Raw genomic sequence first — 6,893 nt, 5'->3', positions numbered from 1 at the left:
TATTAGTTCCTAATGGTTATCAAAGGAGTAATTCATCCAATGTACATTGTCATGTTCTTTCGATTGACTGCACATGAACAATATTTGTGCAGGCACCTAGTGCAGATAATAGACTGCCCTCGTACTGTCTTTTCAACGTTTGCATCCTCCAAACCTTCATTTTCATTGTAACAATCAAGATGATTGTCAATACCTTCAAATTCTTTGTAAGTTCTGAAATGTTGAAGTAGTGAAATTGTTTCATTTTCAGTTCTGGCCATTTCCTGCACCTCCAAGCCTCAATACTTGAAACTGCAGTGAGCAAAAACGTTCTGAGTTGTCTTGCTGCTTATTTCTTGCCAGTCACATTGTGAATGTATTGTTTGATTAAGTATTCTTTTTAAGAGGAACTAATGCTTTTCTGGCATATATGATGAATAAACTCTTCTTGGGCTTCCAAGTATGGATTCATTGTTTAAGGTAAGCATTCTTTTTTTACATAATTCGTTACGAATTATACATAAGAAGTACATGAATGGCATATGTCATGCGGTATATGCACACCTCACTAAAGGAAAGTAAAAACTAAGTAGACGCAAATCCACACCTCCTATGTTTTTTCTTTTGATTAGTCATTGTCACCGTAATGCAAAATATTACAGTGGCAATGGGGAAGTTTGAAAATGAACCAAGATGACTGTCTAGCTCATTTTTCTTTGGTAAGGATGAGAGAGAGAGACAATTGTTTTAAAAAAATAAAGTGCATGTTTTCCTTCAGAAGGAGAGAATAATGTCTGAGTTTTTCTTCAAAAAATGCTGCACATTTTTTTCTTTGGAAGGGGAAAGGGACGTTCCAGTTTTTTTAAAAAATGCAGAAAACGGACGAAATTCAAGGGTTCATAAACAGTGATTTTACGGTGATAATAAAAAATGGGGGGGAAAAAAAGCAGAAATGGCTGGCTATATTGGAAAGATTTGCAAAAACCGCAACAAAGTAGGACACATACAAAGAGCATGTCAGACAGACAAAAATAAGTGGCTGCACAGGGAAGAGATAAAGATTAAAAAGTCAAGATGCAGTTTCAAAAGCACTAATCTGCATGCCGTTGATGGAAAATCTGATAACGATGAGAGTGACACAGGATTGGGTAGCCTTGAGATTTTCAATGTGAAAATGAAGAGACAAGAAATATGGCTTAAACCAGAAATAGATGGCAAATTAATGAAAATGGTATTGGACACTGGCTCCACACAAAGTCCTGCCAAGGGGTCTCAGCTCAAAATGTCCACTGTATTTTTTTCCATATGCTACCTGGCTTTCTGAGTTCCTCCAGCATTTTGTGTGTGTGTGTGTTTTGCTTGGGTTTTCAGCATCTGCAGGTTTTCTCTTGTTTGTGATTGGACACTGGTTCAGCTCTTTCAGTCCTTCCACAAAGTGAGTTTGAACAGCATTTCAAAGATATTGAAATGAAGCCTGCAGATAATATACTGGAGAAAAGATAACTCCCATGGGAATGGCATTTGTAACAGTGAAATACAATGACCAATAAGCCACATTAGGCTTGTATTTCATAAAAACAGGAGGGTCAGCATGGTGGGGCCATGTTTGGCTGAGACAACTACAACTTGATCGGAGATCCATCCACCATTTACATGCCACATTCTCTAAAATAGAGTCAACTTAAAGTGAATTAAGAAAGGTACTAGATGATGCTGCAGCAGTATTCAAGGATGGCATTGGAAAACTCAAACATATCAAGGGTAAAATGGTGTTAAATGAAAATGCCGCACCCAAGTTTTACAGAGACCATCTGGTTCCTCCTACCATCTGTGAAAAAGCAGACAGTGAGCTACATCACATGGAGGCTGAAGAATATTTTTTCCAAGGTTGAGTGGAGCCCATTGGCAACGCCAGTGAACACAATAGCCAAGATGCATGGGCCTATCAGGATCTGTGGTGATTTTAAGGTCACCATCAACTGAATACTGAAAGAAGATCAATAACCTCTGCCGAGGATAGAGGATTATTTTGCAAACCTCCTTACAGGGGAAACAATTCAGCAAAGTGGACTTAGTTGAGGCTGACCTCCAGAAGGAAATGGAAGAAGAGCCAAAGTATCTCTCACTATAAACACACACAAAGGGCTTTATCACTGTCATAGGCTTATTTTTGGAGTAGCTTCTGCACCTGCACTCTGGCATAAAACTATGGAACAGGTCCAGCAAGCTGCCCAGGCACTCAGTGATGACATCATTGTTACTGGTGAGGATGACAAGGAACATTTCCAAAATCTCAAAACAGTGTTAAAGAGATTAGAAGATTAGAGTGTAATAAGGGCTCCCTTTCAGTCAGGTCCACTTTCAAGATTTAACAAGCAGAACTTTGTGGCAGTTTTCTCCGAGTTGGGCAATCAACATTAGGGGAGCGTAAAAAGAGCTAGCTTTGAATCAGCATGTGGGTCGAGATTTTAAAGGCAGGCTTGGGTGATGTGTAAATTCTTGTGCATCAAGATACTTTACAAGTGTGAAGAGAAAATCAAGGAGTGGTGGATTCCCTAAGGCCAAAGAATATGTTACAATTAGATTATTAGATTAGATTATGAGGACACTCTGTCCTCGCTTATGTCATTTAGAAATGCATGCATTAAAAAATGATACAACGTTCCTCCAGAATGATATCACAAGAAAAACAGGAAAAATCAAGACTAAAACTGACAAAACCAGATAATTATAACATATAGTTACAACAGTGCAAAGCAATACCATAATTTGATAAACAGCAGACCATGGGCACGGTTTTAAAAAAAAGTCTCAAAGTCCCGATCGACTCATCATCTAATGCAGGCAGCAGAAGGGAGAAACTCTCCCTGCCATGAACCTCTAAGCGCCGACAACTTGCCAATGCATTGGAAGCACCCGACCACAGTCGACTCTGAGTCCGTCCGAAAACTTCGAGCCTCTGATCAGCCCCTCTGATACAGCCTCTCCGAGCACCATCCTCTGCCGAGCACTTCAATCTCACCCCGAGCAACAAGCAAAGCCGAGGACTCGGGGCCTTCTCTGGAGGTTCTGGACCACACAGTAGTAGCAGCAGCGAAGCAGGCATTTCAGAAGTTCCACCAGATGTTCCTCCGTACTCTCACGTCCATCTCCATCAAATCAGGATTGTGCATGGCACCCTACTTGACAAATAACAGACATCACCACCGGAGTGGCCGCTGCGAGCTGCATCGCGCCACCATCTTCTCCTTGTGGTGCTTTTTAAGTTTTCTCAATTTCTATAACAGTTTTCTGACAAATTTGGTTACTGTGCTCCACCCCTTGAAGTCATTACTAGAGACTGGAAGAAATAGCAATGGATAAAGCAGTGTGGGGTGGCTTTTCAAAAGGCAAAAGAAATGGTGATGTCAGACACTGTACTCAGACATTATAATCCACATTATCCAGTGAAGCTTGCCTGTGATGCTTCACCTCCTGGTATATGTGCAGTCATGTCATATATTATGAGAGATGGGAGTGAATGTTCATAGCCTTTGCATCATGTTGCCTTATCAATGCAGAGAAAAATTATGCACAGATTGGTAGAGAGGACTTGAGTCTGGTTTGGGGTGTAAAATGTTTCAACCAGTACCTGTATGGGAGACAGCTGACCATCATTACTGATCATTAACCACTCGTGTCCATTTTCAATCCACAGAGGTGTATTTTGGAGGGCACAATTACATGATAGAATTCAAGAGTACAACTAATCACGGAAATGCTGATGGTTGTCCTGTTTACCCTTGGAAAAGGAAATGCCAGAAACATTCAAAAAGAGGACTCCCTTCTTGATGTAATCTCCCTAATGCAATCTGAACATCTCCTGATTACAGCAGAGACAATCAAAGGGGAAAACTTAAAAGACCCCACATAGTCTCAGGTGTGCATGGCCACCAAGATGGGTGGAATATGCTGCAGTAATTCCAGTTCCCCCTTTTTACCAGTGCTGGGACAAACTTACTCTTGATGGGGGTTGCCTTATGTGCGGATTGAGAGTTGTTGTACCACCCGAGCTGAGAGATTAAAATATGGAGGAGCTGCATGCCGGCCATTTAGTCGTAGTCAAAATGAAAGTGTTGGCTTGAAGCTCTGTCTAGTAGATCAGCAGTTCGAGCACCCTGTCAAGTACTGTTCGGGATGTCAACACATCCAGAAGAAGCGTGTCCAGAGCTTTCAGATCCACCTCTGACAGTCCCAGAGTCAAGTCCTACAACCACCATGGAGGATGCCCAGGACCTAAGATTGCTTCACAGCCACGAGTCTCACCTGCCAAGCAGATAGATTTTCTTGTTAGGAGAGGCATTATGTTACATGAGTAAGCAGTTCTCCACAGCAATTAAATGTTTAGTCCTGAATGGAGCAATTTAAAACTTGCTATGTTGTGAAATTCTCTATAGTAGTTGTTATAAATAGTATACGCTGTGTGCATACGTGTGTGTGTGTGTGTGTGTATGTATATGTGTGTGTGTGTATATATAGAGAGAGAGAGAACATGTGAGTTGAGATGCAACACATTCTATATTGAAGTTTATGGTTATGTGCGGGGAACGTCAAGTATTTAATATTTCAGTATTATTTGATTAACATTGTAAATGTATTGTTTGATTCAGCATTCTTTGTTTACAAACTTCATTACGGGTTATAGGTAAGAAATATGTGAGTGGCTTATGTCCTTATGACACCACATCACATGTGCACACTGCAGTAAAGGAAAGGCAAGTAAAGAGTAAGTGGACCCATATCAACAGCTCCTGTGTTTCTTTTGTCAATCAGTTTTTGGAGTTTCAAAAACATAATTGTTTTCACTCGATACAGGCTTTCCCAGTTAGAACTTTGTGGAGAAATAGAGAATCAATTTTATTGTTAATTATAAGTTCATTCTAGCTCCTGTATCATAGAGACCTTTGTTCCTCTTGAAGCTGTAACTGTGCCATACAAAGTTGCAGTTTTCTTGTGATACTGAAAGGAAGCTAGATTTTGAAAGAAGTCCCCAGTTGTTTTCCTATGTTTTGGAGTCATCTATATCTGTGCCTGTATTCAACTATTTTGTTCTAATCTTTAATTCTTTTCCTTGAATTATTACTGTTTTGCTATCCTTGGACTTTTAAAAGGAATGTAAACTAGTGTCTGAAAAGAAGTTTCCAGTTCAGAAGGGCAGCTAAAATCTTGTTACAAGCCTAATGACAATGAGGTTGAATACCAAAGGAAACTAATATGGATGCTTGAAATCTAAATTTAAAAATCATCAAAAACATTTGCAAGAAATATTCACCCAAGTCAGATAGCATCTGTAGAGGAAGGAGCAAAATGAATGAGCTTCCGTCAGTGTTGTGAATAGTTAGAGATGAGCAGGTTTTAAAATGCAAAAAAATAGATGTGAGGCGGTGGGGATGAGAAGAGGGAACAAAATGGTAGGACAATGTAGCATGGAAGGGCAAGAGAGATTGAAGAATAAAGAGAGATCTCAGTGCAGAGTGAGGGAGACTAGGATAAATTTAAAAAGAAGCAAGATTTGTCTTCAGGAATAGCTTCTTTCCCTCCGCCATCCAATTCCTAAATGAACTTTGAACCAATGAACACTGCCTCACTTCTTTATATTATTTCTGTTTTTGCACTATTTTTAATGTAACTATTTAGCAAATTATTTATACAGATTGTAATTGATTTCCTTACAGTATTTATTTTTTCTTTCTATATAATCATATATTACATTGTACTGCTGCTGCTAAGTTAACGAGCATCATGACCCATGCTGTTGATGTTAAACCTCATTCTGATTCTGGTCTGGAGGAAGTGTGCAAGGATTAATCAGAATCATTATCTGAAGTAAAGGACATGAAATGAGGACAAAAGCCAGGAAATGTTAGTTATCTGATGTTGTTCTTTCTATAGCATTTGCTCCTCCCAATAGAGTCTCTTACACAACAGTAGAAAGCATGTTCACTTTCCAGAACATCTCTCTATCCATAATGTTAAACTTATGGTTGCTTGTGTATTAATTCTCCAATACTTCCATTTTGGCCCTTCTTTCTTTGGCTGTTTGTGTTGTGGCAAAGAAACTGTCATTTTATGCATTATAATCTTCAGGGCTTGATATTCAGTTCATATAATTTCCATGCTTACATTCCCTTTCATCTTTCAATCTTATTTATCTTTTATTAAGTCTAATGGAAGGAGTAATGTATAAGGATAATTTTTTTGTCTCTGGGCCTGTACTCACTGGAGTGTAAACATAGAATGGATGTGGAGAGGTATTTCCTACCGTAGAGGAGACTAAGACCAGAGGACAGAGCTTCAGAACAGAGGGATGCTTCTTTAGAAGAGATGAGGAATTTCTTTAGTCAGTGAATCTATGGAACTCCTTGCCACAGATGGCTGTGGAGGCCAAGTCATTGGGTATATTTAAAATGGAGATTGATAGGTTCTTGATTAGTAAGTGTGTCACAGGTTAAGGGGAGAAGGCAGGAGAATGAAGTTGAGAGGGATAATAAGTCAGCTATGATGGAATGCCACAGCAAGCTCAAAGGGCCAAATGGCCTAATCCTGCACCTATGTCTTATGGTCTTATAAAAAAGAGACACATGAATAGGTCATTGAACCCACCAAATAAACTTTATCACCCTAATTCTGAAACTTTGCTCCATTGTTCCAGGTACCCAAAATAGGAGAAGCATATTCTTAGCATCTATCTTGTTAATTCCCTTCAGCATTTTGTATGTTTCAGTAAAAGGAAGAGTTATATCCTTCAAAAATTACAAACACATGCTCTCTCTACAGATAAAGTCTTTTGTCCTTGGTTCACCCTTGTGAACATTCTCTGTGCTACAAGCATTATAATCAACTTCTCAGCTATGGAGATGAAGACCACACACCAC

Source organism: Mobula hypostoma, chromosome 9, assembly GCF_963921235.1.
Source record: "Mobula hypostoma chromosome 9, sMobHyp1.1, whole genome shotgun sequence".
NCBI lineage: Eukaryota > Metazoa > Chordata > Chondrichthyes > Myliobatiformes > Myliobatidae > Mobula > Mobula hypostoma.
The sequence above is the reverse complement of the archived record's forward strand: the minus strand, read 5'-3'. Positions refer to the sequence as shown.